This window comes from Nerophis lumbriciformis, linkage group LG34 (genome assembly GCF_033978685.3).
Source record: "Nerophis lumbriciformis linkage group LG34, RoL_Nlum_v2.1, whole genome shotgun sequence".
In the NCBI taxonomy this organism is placed as follows: Eukaryota; Metazoa; Chordata; class Actinopteri; order Syngnathiformes; family Syngnathidae; genus Nerophis; species Nerophis lumbriciformis.
This window is the reverse complement of record NC_084581.2, coordinates 17,202,888-17,218,475: the sequence shown is the minus strand read 5'-3', so window position 1 is coordinate 17,218,475 and position 15,588 is coordinate 17,202,888. Positions and strand designations below refer to the sequence as shown.

The 15,588-nt window shown below is 45.2% G+C and overlaps 1 protein-coding gene across 1 annotated transcript in view; it reads right to left on the bottom strand.

Annotated features, from left to right (window-relative positions):
* The window catches only part of LOC133576442 (3',5'-cyclic-AMP phosphodiesterase 7B-like), a 115,092-nt gene that overhangs the window by 23,554 nt on the left and 75,950 nt on the right, over positions 1–15,588 (bottom strand). Inside the window, exon 14 of the transcript XR_009811637.2 lies at positions 7,921–7,981. The gene's annotated coding sequence lies outside the window, so the exon portion shown is untranslated. The remainder of the gene's footprint in view (positions 1–7,920; positions 7,982–15,588) is intronic.

Genomic DNA, 15,588 nt, shown 5'->3' with positions numbered 1-15,588 from the left:
GTCACAAGCAAGCAAATACTTCAAAATGTTTGGTATTATTCTGTCTAAGATAAAGATTTTGCAGATAACACATTTAAATTGACCACATACCTTAATTGTTTTAGGGTGTTGTGTTGAAGCATTAGCCTAGTTAACTTTTGGCTAACAACATGTTTACTTGTATTTTTAAGGCAAGTGGTTTCAGACATTGAGGGGTTAAGTCTATATGTGCTTCATTGCAAACTGCATCAAAATAAAGTTTAAGTTTTGGAACTGGTTGCATGTAGCTAATTAGATACGGAGCCTTTAATGCTCATTTTTAACAGCTCACTGGAAGAAACATGTTGCGTAAGGCTATGTTGTGAGTTGTCCAGTGAAAGGTTGTACAAATACTTTCAAGTTAAAATCCTCATGTACCGCTCACATGTCTCGGACAACACAGGCATTTTGCATGCAGATACTGTATTAGTATTGGTGACAGGGCAGCACGGTAAAACAGTGGTTAGCGCTCATGCCTCACAGTGAGAATGTCCTTGGTTCGATTCCTGGGCTAGGGGAATCGAACTGTGTGGAGTTTGCATGTTATCCCCGTGACTGCGTGGGTTCTCTCCGGGTACTCCGGCTCCCTCCCACTTCCAAAAACATGCACCTGGGGATATGTTGAATGCCAACACTAAAATTGGCCCTAATTTGTTTTGGGGTAAACTCCTGGCAATCACAGCTGCCACTATTTTACTGTAAATTCTATAGGTGGCTTGTATTCAAACACGTGCCTTCTTCCCGGAAGTGAAAACCAGTGGTGGTCAAACAAGCTGCCACGGGTGTTGTACAGCAAACAGCAAGCAAACTATCTGAGTACACAAGAGGCTTAAATCTTCCTGCAAAAAGCAGATATGAGCAAAAAATAAAAACTATGCAATGGAATCTATCAAATCAAATCAAATCAAATCAACTTTATTTATAAAGTGCCTATACTTTGTTTAAAAAAAAAGATTTGTCGAGTGATATCAAGGATTAAACGTCAGTCGCGTTCCCAGACATGTGGAACTATCTGGTGGTCCAAACATCATTCTACACGACAAAACAGATGAAAACTTGGAAAAAATTTGGAGGTCTACAACTTCTTTGTGTTGACCAGGTCAAGGAAATTGGTATCTCCCGGATAAATATGCATCGTTTTTACTGGGGTAAGGTTGAATTTCATGATTTGACTTACTGTCACCGCCATGTATGTTGATGTTGCAAGCGCCGTTTAGGAGTAGCTTGTTTTCCCCGTCTTTATCAAAATATAACTACAGAGGTCAACATTGTGTATGTGCTGAAAGCTTCATTTATGATTCTTGTCTTTGGTAAAAGCTGATAACTCTTTTAGGTTTTGCTGTCATTTCAGTTATTTTATTTAAACTCACCGAGTTGATGCTTTTTCGAAACACTTGTAGCAAACACGTGTTTAAGAAATACAAATAATATCAAGATAATACAAGCGGTAGAAAATGGATGGATGGTTCAAGATAATACTTAAATAGGAAATAATAAACGTTCTACCAAACAAACCTTTAACGAAGTGATCACTGCAAACTTGTGCGTTCTTCGACTCTGCTCCCTTGGACTGAAGTGAAGTGAATTATATTTATATAGCGCTTTTCTCTAGTGACTCAAAGCGCTTTTACATAGTGAAAAACAATATCTAAGTTACATTTAAACCAGTGTGGGTGGCACTGGGAGCAGGTGGGTAAAGTGTCTTGCCCAAAGACACAACGGCAGCGACTAGGATGGCGGAAGCGAGGATCGAACCTGGAACCCTCAAGTTGCTGGCACGGCCACTCTACCAACCGAGCTATGCCGCCCCAACTAGAGTGTGAGCTACTTTTCTCGTCGTCGTTTCATAAAATCTTGCACTTTTCCTTCCTTCTTGATTACCTCTCGAGAAACTCTGAAGAAACGTTCATCCTTTTCACGATTTGAACGGTCCGTACAGCCGAAAACAACACAAGCGTAGGGCATTTTTTCTTTGAGAAAGGCTAAATGGCACCGAGTACCTATTGGGTGTCATGATCCGTGGTCCGAATCATGTTTTTGTTATGTTCTGTTAGTTTTGGACTCCCTGAGTTCCTGTTTTTGTGCACCCTTGTTGGTTACCATGGGTACAAATTGGGTTCACCTGCCCCTGGTTAGTGGTCGGCACGCTCACCTGCAGTCGACCACTAATCAGAGAGCTATTTATTCACCTTTCTCGCCACGCTCAGTCTGGCTTCATTGTTTGCGAATGCAACAGTTACGTTTATTCATACTTGCCAACCTTGAGACCTCCAAATTCGGGAGGGGGCGGGGGCGGTGGGCGCGGTCGAGGGCGGGGCGGGGTTGGGGGCGTGGTTAAGAGGGGAGGAGTATATTTACAGCTACAATTCACCAAGTCAAGTATTTCATATGTATATATATATTTATAAGAAATATTAAGTCAAGTATTTCATATATATATATATATATATATATATATATATACACAAAAAATACTTGACTTTCAGTGAATTCTAGCTATAAATATCCATCCATCCATCCATCTTCTTCCGCTTATCCGAGGTCGGGTCGCGGGGGCAGCAGCTTAAGCAGGGATGCCCAGACTTCCCTCTCCCCAGCCACTTCATCCAGCTCCTCCCGGGGGATCCCCAGGCGTTCCCAGGCCAGCCGGGAGAGATAGTCTTCCCAGCGTGTCCTGGGTCTTCCCCGTGGCCTCCTACCGGTCGGACGTGCCCGAAACACCTTCCTAGGGAGGCGTTCGGGTGGCATCCTGACCAGATGCCCGAACCACCTCATCTGGCTCCTCTCGATGTGGAGGAGCAGCGGCTTTACTTTGAGCTCCCCCCGAATGACAGAGCTTCTCACCCTATCTCTAAGGGAGAGCCCCGCCACTCGGCGGAGGAAACTCATTTCGGCCGCTTGTACCCGTGATCTTGTCCTTTCGGTCATGACCCAAAGCTCATGACCATAGGTGAGGATGGGAACGTAGATCGAGCGGTAAATCGAGAGCTTAGCCTTCCGGCTCAGCTCCTTCTTCACCACAACGGATCGATACAGCGTCCGCATTACTGAAGACGCCGCACCGATCCGCCTGTCGATCTCACGATCCACTCTTCCCCCACTCGTGAACAAGACTCCGAGGTACTTGAACTCCTCCACTTGGGGCAAGATCTCCACCCCAACCCGGAGATGGCACTCCACCCTTTTCCGGGAGAGAACCATGGACTCGGACTTGGAGGTGCTGATTCCCATCCCAGTCGCTTCACACTCGGCTGCGAACCGATCCAGTGAGAGCTGAAGATCTTGGCCGGAGGAAGCCATCAGGACCACATCATCTGCAAATAGCAGAGACCTAATCCTGCAGCCACCAAACCAGATACCCTCAACGCCCTGACTGCGCCTAGAAATTCTGTCTATAAAGGTTATGAACAGAATCGGTGACAAAGGGCAGCCTTGGCGGAGTCCAACCCTCACTGGAAACGTGTCCGACTTACTGCCGGCAATGCGGACCAAGCTCTGACACTGATCATACAGGGAGCGAACTGCCACAATAAGACAGTCCGTTACCCCATACTCTCTGAGCACTCCCCACAGGACTTCCCGGGGTACACGGTCGAATGCCTTCTCCAAGTCCACAAAGCACATGTAGACTGGTTGGGCAAACTCCCATGCACCCTCAAGGACCCTGCCGAGAGTATAGAGCTGGTCCACAGTTCCACGACCAGGACGAAAACCACACTGTTCCTCCTGAATCCGAGGTTCGACTATCCGGCATAGCCTCCTCTCCAGTACACCTGAATAGACCTTACCGGGAAGGCTGAGGAGTGTGATCCCACGATAGTTGGAACACATCCTCCGGTTCCCCTTCTTAAAGAGAGGAACCACCACCCCGGTCTGCCAATCCAGAGGTACCGCCCCCGATGTCCACGCGATGTTGCAGAGTCTTGTCAACCAAGACAGCCCCACAACATCCAGAGCCTTAAGGAACTCCGGGCGGATCTCATCCACCCCCGGGGCCTTGCCACCGAGGAGCTTTTTAACTACCTCGGCAACCTCAGCCCCAGAAATAGGAGAGCCCACCACAGATTCCACAGGCCCTGCTTCCTCATAGGAAGACGTGCTGGTAGGAGTGAGGAGGTCTTTGAAGTATTCTCTCCACCGATCCACAACATCCGCAGTCGAGGTCAGCAGAGCACCATCCCCACCATACACGGTGTTGACACTGCACTGCTTCCCCTTCCTGAGGCGGCGGATGGTGGTCCAGAATTGCTTCGAAGCCGTCCGGAAGTCTTTTTCCATGGCCTCCCCGAACTCCTCCCATGTCCGAGTTTTTGCCTCCGCGACCGCTGAAGCCGCACACCGCTTGGCCTGTCGGTACCTGTCTGCTGCCTCAGGAGTCCCATGAGCCAAAAGAACCCGATAGGACTCCTTCTTCAGCCTGACGGCATCCCTCACCGCCGGCGTCCACCAACGGGTTCTAGGATTACCGCCACGACAGGCACCAACCACCTTGCGGCCACAGCTCCAATCGGCCGCCTCGACAACAGAGGCACGGAACATCGTCCACTCGGACTCAATGTCCAGCGCCTCCCTCGTGACATTTTCAAAGTTCTTCCGGAGGTGGGAATTGAAACTCTCTCTGACAGGAGACTCTGCCAGGCGTTCCCAGCAAACCCTCACAATGCGTTTGGGCCTGCCAGGTCTGTCCGGCATCCTCCCCCACCATCGCAGCCAACTCACCACCAGGTGGTGATCGGTTGAAAGCTCCGCCCCTCTCTTCACCCGAGTGTCCAAAACATGAGACCGCAAATCCGATGACACAACTACAAAGTCGATCATGGAACTGCGGCCTAGGGTGTCCTGGTGCCAAGTGCACATATGGACACCCTTATGTTTGAACATGGTGTTTGTTATCGACAATCTGTGACGAGCACAAAAGTCCAATAACAGAACACCACTCGGGTTCAGATCCGGGCGGCCATTCTTCCCAATCACACCTCTCCAGGTTTCACTGTCGCTGCCAACATGAGCGTTGAAGTCCCCCAGTAAAACGAGGGAATCACCCGGGGGAGCACTCTCCAGTACTCCCTCGAGTGAATCCAAAAAGGGTGGGTACTCTGAGCTGCCGTTTGGCGCGTAAACGCAAACAACAGTCAGGACCCGTCCCCCCACCCGAAGGCGGAGGGAAGCTACCCTCTCGTCCACCGGGTTGAACTCCAACGTGCAGGCTTTGAGCCGAGGGGCAACAAGAATTGCCACCCCAGCCCGTCGCCTCTCACTGCCGGCAACGCCAGAGTGGAAGAGAGTCCAGCCCCTCTCAAGAGAAGTGGTTCCAGAGCCCTTGCTGTGCGTCGAAGTGAGTCCGACTATATCTAGCCGGAACTTCTCCACCTCACGCACTAGCTCAGGCTCCTTCCCCCCCAGCGAGGTGACGTTCCACGTCCCAAGAGCCAGCTTATGTAGCCGAGGATCGGACCGCCAAGTGCCCTGCCCTCGGCTGCCGCCCAGCTCACACTGCACCCGACCTCTATGGCCCCTGCTATGGGTGGTGAGCCCATTGGAGGGGGGACCCACGTTGCCTCTTCGGGCTGTGCCCGGCCGGGCCCCATGGGGACAGGCCCGACCACCAGGCGCTCGCCATCGTGCCCCACCTCCGGGCCTGGCTCCAGAGGGGGGCCCCGGTGACCCGCGTCCGGGCGAGGGAAATCTGGGTCCTTTGTTAGTGTTCTTCATAGAGGTCTTCGAGCTGCTCTTTGTCTGATCCCTCACCTAGGACCAGTTTGCCTTGGGAGACCCTACCAGGGGGCATAGAAACCCCCGGACAACATAGCTCCTAGGATCATTGGGACACGCAAACTCCTCTACCACGGTAAGGTGGCAGCTCAGAGAGGAGAGCTATAAATATATATATATATATATATTTATATTTCTACATATAAAATAAAAGAGCTATAAATATATATTTCTTTTATTTTATATATATATATATATATATATATATATATATATAAAATAAATACTTGAATTTCAGTGTTCATTTATTTACACATATGCACACACATAACACTCACGTACTCATTGTTGAGTTAAGGGGTGAATTGTCCATGCTTGTTCTATTCTCTGTCACTATTTTTCTAACCATGCTGAACACCCTCTCTGATGATGCATTGATGTGTGGCACGCACAAAAGTGCTTTCATCAAATGCACTAGATGGCAGTATTGTCTTGTTTAAGAGTGTCACAACATTGCTGTCTACGGCAGACGAACTGCTTTACGGTAGACGAAAACGTGACTGCTGTTGTTGTGTGTTGTTGCCGCGCTGGATGGACGTTAATGAAACTGCCTAACAATAAACCCACATAAGAAACCAAGAACTCGCCCTCCATCATTCTACAGTTATAACGTGATTGGGCAGGCACGCTGTTGATATTGTGGGAAAGCGGACTCAGGTCCGCATGGACCTGAGTCCGCCTGAATTTTGGGAGATTTTCGGGAGAAAATGTGTCCCGGGAGGTTTTCGGGAGAGGCGCTGAATTTCGGGAGTCTCCCGGAAAATCCGGGAGGGTTGGCAAGTATGCGTTTATTCCTTGTTTTCTTGGCTAATGATTCCTGTGGTAAGTTTTGGTTATTTAGCTTCTCGTGCGAACGGCACGCTTTCCTTTTGTTTGGTTCCTGTCTTTTTGTAATGTGTAGGATTTATGACAATAAATCATATTCCTACCTTCACGCTTTCGTCCGGAGTTGTCCATTCTGCATCCCGGGAGAACGACCCCGCAGTAAGCTGCAACCCTCCACGGGACATTGGAGCTAGCTTGACCACCACGCATATTTAATCAGCGGGACGAGAGCCGGACGTGGCGTCGGTAAAATCCAAGCAATTGGTAAGCTGCGGTTCATTAACAGGAAACCTGAATTCCAGCATGTACCGTGGCATTCTAAAGCAGAACATGATCCACTCTCTTGGAAAAAGTTGCAGGTTTCCGAGGACAGTAAATGTATATTGCTTCTTATGTTGTACACCGACTACTCTAAAGTGTCTTCACTTCCTACTTTCAATAGTATTTCCCCTTGAGAAAATATAATTACTGAAATGTAAAGGGAGTATTACCCTTAGTGAGCTACTGCGTGAGATAGCATCATGGTCTGGGGCTACATGGTTGCTGCCGGTACTGGGGGAGCTACGGTTCATCAGGGAAAACGTGAATTCCAATGTTTACATACAATGTTTATATACAAGCTGACCACTCTAAAGCACATCTAAGTCTACTTTCCATAGTAGTGTCGCTTAGGACGATCATACAAATGGTAGCTGCAATGTGTGACATTTGTGGAATAATGTACAGTATGTTCTTGTTTTCTTTGACTCATCACACGTGTCTATTGGTAGGGGAGAGCGTGCACGCGCGCGCGCGCGTGTGTGTGCGTGTGTGTGTGTGTGTGTGTGTGTGTGTGTGTGTGTGTGTGTGTGTGTGTGTGCGTGCGTGCGTGTGCGTGCGTGCGTGCGTGTGTGTGTTTGTTGGGAGGGGGGGTTCCCTACAACAGGATGTAGTTGCTGTGCAAACATTGTAATACTTCTATAGTGTATGTTTGCACAAGCGATGAGGCAACTACAAAGAAAAAAAAGGCCTGAGGAAGGTGAAAGTGATACAAATCTTTGAGCAAGATTAACTTTGCTCAACTTTTCTTTCTTTTTTTTTCTTTTTTACAAATACATAGATGAATGGATGTATTGGCCTCCAAGACATAAATGCAAAACTATGCAAATAAGATGCAAAAAGAATTTCAGCATTATAGTGGAAATTTTCCTGCTGACAGGTTTTACTCTGGTGATTTATAGACGACTCAGCATGTCGGGACCATGTCGTGAGTGACACCCCTCCCGCCCACATTACTAGAATACCTACATACAACGTGAACCTTACCTCAAGGAACATGTAGTCACCAACTTGTTGAGACCGTACTTCATGGCAGAGTGAAGAACACCTGCAACATATTAGCATAAAATACATGATGACCATGGAAGTGTCTGCTGTCAAAGATGTCCTGAAAGTACCTCAGCTGTTTGCCCTTAAGCCTTGAACCAGAACACTAGTTTAGTCTTCACAGGACCACCAACAACATAGACTGGAGGTCCACTAGTACTGAACTTAGGACCAATAAACACTACACAATAGAACCATGAAAAAAAAAAGATTTGATTTGTATAGCGCTTTTTCTCGACAGTCAAAGCATTCATTCACCTTACATTCACGCGTGGATGGTGGTAAGCATCACCGCTGCCCTGGGGGAGACTAACGGAAACGTGGCCGACCACCACCAAAACATTCATGCACATTCGTACACCAGTGTGAGCTAGGTGGGTGAAGTGTCTTTCCCAAGGACACAATGGCCGTGATTAGGATGGCGGAAGATGGAATCAAACCTGGAACCCTCAAGTTGCTGGCACAGCCGCTCTACCATCTGAGCCACGCCGTCCCGGTAGTAATATTATAGTTACATTTTGTTCACATAAGCCAACTCTTCTACTCCTAAACTGTTGTGCACAAAAAACTTTGAGATGATAAGTATAACATGCACGTTAGCACACACACACACACACACACACACACACACACACACACACACACACACACACATATATATATATATACATACATACATATATATACATACATATATACAGTATATACATACACATATACATACATACCTATATACATATACATGCATACCTATATACATATACATGCATATATACACATACATACTGTATATAGATAAATATATACAATACGAAGGTCCTGGGTTCGATCCTGCGCTCGGGATCTTTCTATCAATCAATCAATCAATTCCTTTATTGTCATTGTCATAATAACACTTAAGTCATACATGAACAACGAGATTTTGTTTGAGCTTCGTTCAGCGGCATAGACACTGCATTGAAGTGCAGGTTGACCATAGTTTACAGTTTAGCATTGTTAGGAAGATGGCGAATAGAGGGATGTGGGGGTGGGAACAGTCGTATGTCTGATGGGTGTTACGTTGATGTTGCAGCAATGCAATGTCCAGAGCACAATTATTGAGGTGGTGAAGAGTGAAGTAATAAGATGGTCCGGGGCAGCAAAGGGGCAGGCTGTTCATTTAGCAGTCTCACAGCCTGGGGATACAGACTGTGAGACATTCTGGTGGTCCTGGCGCGAATCAATCTATACCTCCTTCCAGAGGGTAGCAGGTTGAAGAGGCCAAGTGCTGGGTGGTATCTGTCCTTTAGGATGTTGTGTACTCACTTTAGACAGCGAGTTGTGTACATGGCACTCATCTCTGGGAGCATCGTCCTTGTAATTTTCCCCGCCGCTTTAACCACTCACTGGAGGGCCTGTTGGTTCGCTTTAGTGCAGCTAGCGTGTGTGGAGTTTGCGTGTTCTCCCCGTGACTGCGTGGGTTCTCTCCGGGTACTCCAGCTTCCTCCCACCTCCAAAGACATGCACCTGGGGATAGGTTGATTGGCAACACTAAATGGGCCCTAGTGTGTGAATGTGAGTGTGAATGTTGTCTGTCTATCTGTGTTGGCCCTGCGATGAGATAGCGACTTGTCCAGGGTGTACGCCGCCTTCCACCCGATTGTAGCTGAGATAGGCTCCAGCGCCCCCCGCGACCCCATAGGGAATAAGCGGTAGAAAATGGATGGATGGAGTGATATATATATATACTGTATATATATATATACTGTATATACACACACACACACAGTACAGGCCAAAAGTTTGGACACACCTTCTCTACTACTCAATCAATGCGTTTTCTTTATTTTCATGACTATTTACATTGTAGATTGTCACTGAAGGCATCAAAACTATGAATGAACACATGTGAAGTTATGTACTTAACAAAAAAAGGTGAAATAACTGAAAACAGGTTTATGTTCTAGCTTCTGGGGCGGCATGGCGTAGTGGGTAGAGCAACCGTGCCGGAAACCTGAGGGTTGCAGGTTCGCTCCCCGCCTCTTAACATCCAAAAATCGCTGCCGTTGTGTCCTTGGGCGGGACACTTCACCCTTTGCCCCCGGTGCCACTCACACCGGTGAATTGAATGATGAATGATAGGTGGTGGTCGGAGGGGCCGTTGGCGCAAATTGCAGCCACGCTTCCGTCAGTCTACCCCAGGGCAGCTGTGGCTATGAAAGTAGCTTACCACCACCAGGTGTGAACGAATGATGGGTTCTACATGTAAAGCGACTTTGGGTACTTAGAAAAGCGCTATATAAATCCAAGTTATTATTATTATTATTATTATTCAAAATAGCCACCCTTTGCTCTGATTACTTTTTTGCACACTCTTGATATTCTCTCGGTGAGCTTCAAGAGGTAGTCACCTGAAATGGTTTTCCAACAGTCTTGAAGGACTTAGCCAAGAGTGTGCAAAGCAGTAATCAGAGCAAAGGGTGGGTATTTTGAAGAAAAGACTCATGGTCCACAGGAAGTGACATCATTCAGATCCCATGCAGGCTAAAAGTAAGTTCACTCCTTTATTTTTTTTTGTATATTTAATATGTCAATCATGACTGGAGGTTAAACTCTCAGTACAGTCCAATTACCTACGTGTTTTTGTTGTTGAATCACTGTAAAGTACATAGTATCAACATTCCATTAGCATAAATGCAGTGTGGCTAAATTTCAGGTATTTGCTAAAAACTATTTCCGTGCTGTCACTCAAATGAAACATCATTGGCTTAAGAATTTTGTACAAAAATGACATAAAATTGCTTGAGATGGGCCGATACACATTTGAAATAGTTCGGACTTCGAGTTGGAAAAAAACACAGAAATTCAAGTTTATTTGGAGAGAATTTTCACCAGCTAATTCCGTAAACTCGCCCGATAATAAATGGAAAGTCATCTATTTAAATGTCCCGTGAGAACAAAACATTGTGTATAAAATTGAAAGAGAAAGAAAAGTGATGTGAAAGGGTGCAGGTGTTCTCGCTAACTCGACCAAACCCAAAAGATCCGGCCGAGCAGGAAGAGAGACTTTCCCAACCCGGCTGCGAGTCCTAACACGACGGCCCGCCGTGACATCGCCGCTCTGGGATGGGATGGCAAAAAACAGGGAGGGAAGAGTGACCCGGAAAAACGGGATTCCACTCTTCACTCCCTGCTTGGCTCACGCAGCAACATACCACTCTGAGAGTTTCCCACGAGAAAAACCTGAAGCGTACTTTTTTTTTTTTTTGTCTCCAAGGAGAGCTTGATTTTTCTGATACACCACTGAGTCTGCATGGGATGATCACATACACCATTTTTTTCTCAAATGTAATGCACAGCATGTGCTTATCAGGTCTGTACCAAATGCATTGGTAATAAAATACCCTAAAGTTACATAGGGCTGTATGAGAAATTTCAAGTCAATATCATTTATCGTTTATTAACAGCGCCACCATGTGGTGTATTTGTCAGACAAATAATTGCACATTTTCACCTTTTTGTGTGCACTGTTTTAGGAGTAGACACTTCCACAAATACTGCACATACCGAACTGTAGTCAATGGTTGTTCAACTTTTTTCACCACGTACCACCTCAGAAAACACTTGGCTCTTCAAGCACCACCATAATGACTTAAAATAGAGTAGCCTAGTAGGCCAAAGTAATGATTACAAACAAGACAGATGTTTTATTTAATAAATATATTTAATATATTTGGTCACTGTAACATTACACACAGTTTGAATGGTAACACTGTGTTTGAATATTTAATTACCGTATTTTCCGGACCATAGGGCGCACCGGATTATAAAGCGCACTGCCGATGACCGGGTCTATTTTCATACAAACGACGCACTAGATTATAGGGCGCATTAAAGGAGTCATAATATATTTTTTTTTTTTCTAAATGTAAAACACTTCCTTGTGGTCTACATAACATGTAATGGTGGTTCTTTGGTCAAAATGTTGCATAGATTATGTTTTACAGATCATCTTCAAGCCGCTTTCTGACAGTCGCTTCAGGATGCGCCGTTTTGTGGGCGATCTTATTTACGTGCTTTCATGGCGAGTTTACTGACAGATATAAGTAAGAACTTGACACTACTTTATATTAGAAATGGCAACAGCGGAAGATGAATGTCCCACAACAAGAAGAAAAAGAAGAAGCTTATCGACTACGATGTCGTCACGGACTACAAAGGCGGATGCGCGCTAATTTTTCAGGATTTATGCAGATCCCAAATACAGATCAGCAGGTACCAGAAGGTAAGAAAAGTTGCTTTTGCATAATTCTTCGAAACAATATGCCAGATAATATGTCTTACTTTATACACACCATAATAATAATCCTATGTTAAAGCACAGTACAATCCATCAGGCGGTGCGGCTTCATAGCTTACCAAAGTCGTACTAAAACATTTTGATGGATTTTTGAGCACTGTGTGCAATGTTCTATATTTCAGTGGAACATATAAAATATTGGTGTTGTTTACTTGAGTCATATTGCAGTCTACACATATCTTGTATGTGTGACTGCCATCATATTGCAGTCTACACGTATCTCTTATGTGTGACTTCCATCTACTGGTCACACTTATCATTCCACCATGTACCAAATAAAATAGCTTCGAGACCGGTAAGCAAAACCTAAATTATTCCTTACATTAGGCACACCGTGTTATAAGACGCATTGTCGATTTTTGAGAGAAAAAAGAGGGATTTTGAGTGCACCTTATAGTCCGGAAAATACGGTATTTAAAACAAGACAGAGGTTTTATTTAACAAATATATTTAACATCTTTGGCCACTGTAACATTACACACAGTTTGAACAGTAACACTGTGTTTGAATATTTAATTAAGTGATTGATTGGCAACACTAAATTGGCCCTAGTGTGTGAATGTGAGTGTGAATGTTGTCTGTCTATCTGTGTTGGCCCTGCGATGAGGTGGCGACTTGTCCAGGGTGTACCCCGCCTTCCGCCCGATTGTAGCTGAGATAGGCTCCAGCGCCCCCCGCCACCCCTAAAAGGGAATAAGCGGTAGAAAATGGATGGATGGATGGATTCTTAGGTGTACCACGAGATGGAAGTACCACAGTTTGAGAATCACTCATGTAGACGCTATGCTGTTGCTGATTGGTCAAACGCGCTCGGATTAAACCAAATGAAGCGAGGGAACGTCAGCTGGTGTGCGATGATGCAAGCGTCGCCGCGGGGAGATTGCTCACGTATTTGCATGTCCTCTACGGGGGACATTTGTTCTTGGTCTACTTCAAAACACAAATGGTTCTCAGGAGGGTAGATTGTACAGGACTTCTGCAGAGGTCAGGACACACACACACACACAAACACACACACACACACACACACACACACACACACACACACACACACACACACACACACACATTCTTGTATTTGTTACCTTCTTGAGACCTGCAAAAAATGCCTACCTCTTTAGGACCACCCTTTCTTGATACATAAAGATTTGTATTTACAACATTAATAATATATACATACTATGCAAATATAAAAAGGTAAGCTCTTAGTTAATTAATTTTTTTAATTTTTTGTTTTTAATTGGTTTTTAATCTTCATTATTTAATTCAAGTTATTACAGTATGCCTCCATATAAATTTTTTATTTTTATTTTTTAATAAATTTTGGCCAAAATTAATTTTAAAAAACACATTTAAATTTCCTACACACACTTGTTATTTCATATGTTGGCCTTGAGGAGGAGCACTTTTAAAACTGACACACAGTCAATTTGGAAAATCCCTCCTTTTTGGGACTACCCTAATGTTGATAGATTTCACCACCAGGGGTGCAAATGGGACATTCTCTATTAGATGCAATGGTTTTCCGTATTGGGACCCTGATTTATGTCCTAACTTGTTCACCGGTCCTCATATGGAAGGTACTTTTCCTTGTTGATGTCTCAAGAAGGGTAGAAATACAAAAACAAACACACACACACACACACAAATGTGAAGTTACCCCAAAAACATGTCAATAATTCACTAAAGAGGAAGTACCCTTGGTTCTCCATCACTGACACAGGAACAACAAAAGTGATATGCTATTGAGAAGAAGTGCATGGTGGGTAACTTTTGCATCTCTCTCTCTCACACACACACACACACACACACACACACACACACACACACACACACACACACAAAACACACACACACACACACACAAACAAACAAACATGCACGTGCACACACACACGCATAAACACATATTGGTGCAAACACACTCAAACAAACACACATTCGTGCACACACACACACGCGCGCGCGCGCGCGCGCGCGCACACGCAAACAACAGCAAAAAAGGGGACGTCGTCTTACAATGAGGTGAACAAAAGTGGCCATATTTTTTTACTACACACTTCCCCTCTCTGTGACAACTTCCTCAAGAGTGTTCACTCGAGCCGCGGCGTACTACGAGAGAATGCACGTGAATGAACACACACACACACACACACGCACGTGCGCACACACACATACACACACACACACACACACACACACACACACACACACACACACACACACACACACACACACGGGAAGTAGAAGAAGAAGAAGAGATTGTTTTGCAACGTGAAAGAGGAAGACGCATGTGTCACTCATTCTATTGTGATGCAACAGTGGGGGCACACACACACACACACACACACACACGTGCACACACACACACACAAAAAGACACATTTCTTAAATGCACCAGCTAAAATATCCCAACAAAGTGCGAGCAAACACACACACTTATCCAATCTTGCATGCAAATAATTTTGTCTGCATTGTCATGACACCAAAAAAACCCCGGTTGCCCCCGGTAACAAGCAGGCAGTGGACGAGGGCCTTGGGGGAAAGGCAGCGAGCCAGGGTTTGCAGGAGGATAAGGAACCGGACTGATCGACCCCTTTAACCCGCCTCCTGCATCCACCTCTCTGCCAGAGGTTGATTTGCATGAAAAGGATTTGCAAGTCAAATATGTCCGCAGGTTAGAACTCTTCTCGTTCTTGAGGACTTCCAAGAAAAAAAGAGTAAAAGCGCAAGCATGACTTAGCAGTCACTAAGAAAAGCAGCCATAAGGTCCCAGGTTTGAATCCTAACTTAAGTCATTTTGATTCTTCTTCACCAAAAATGATTTCATCCAAGGGTCGTGATCCAAGGTCAACAGTGTTGGTTTAACCTTTGAGTGGACCAGGAGGCACGTTGTGTGACATCACATGGAATGCACCTTACCATGTTGATCACACTTTACTTGGGCTATGCTCAACAATTACTTTGAAGTGCATCACCTCTACATTTCCTGGATGAAAACCAAAAACTTCCGCTTCAAACTCCAATGGAGGTTGAAAGGAGCTGCAAAGAGGAATGGGTGAAACTTCCCAAATATACTGGAGGTGTGCGAAGCTTGTGGCATCGTATCAAAAAGACTTGAGGCTGTATTTGTTGCCAAATGTTCATCAACAAAATATTGAGCAAAGGATCTGATGTGATTATATATTTTTTTATTTTTAATAAATGTACAAAAATGTCCACATTTATGTTTTGTTTTGTCATGATGGGGTGCTGAGTGTACATTAATT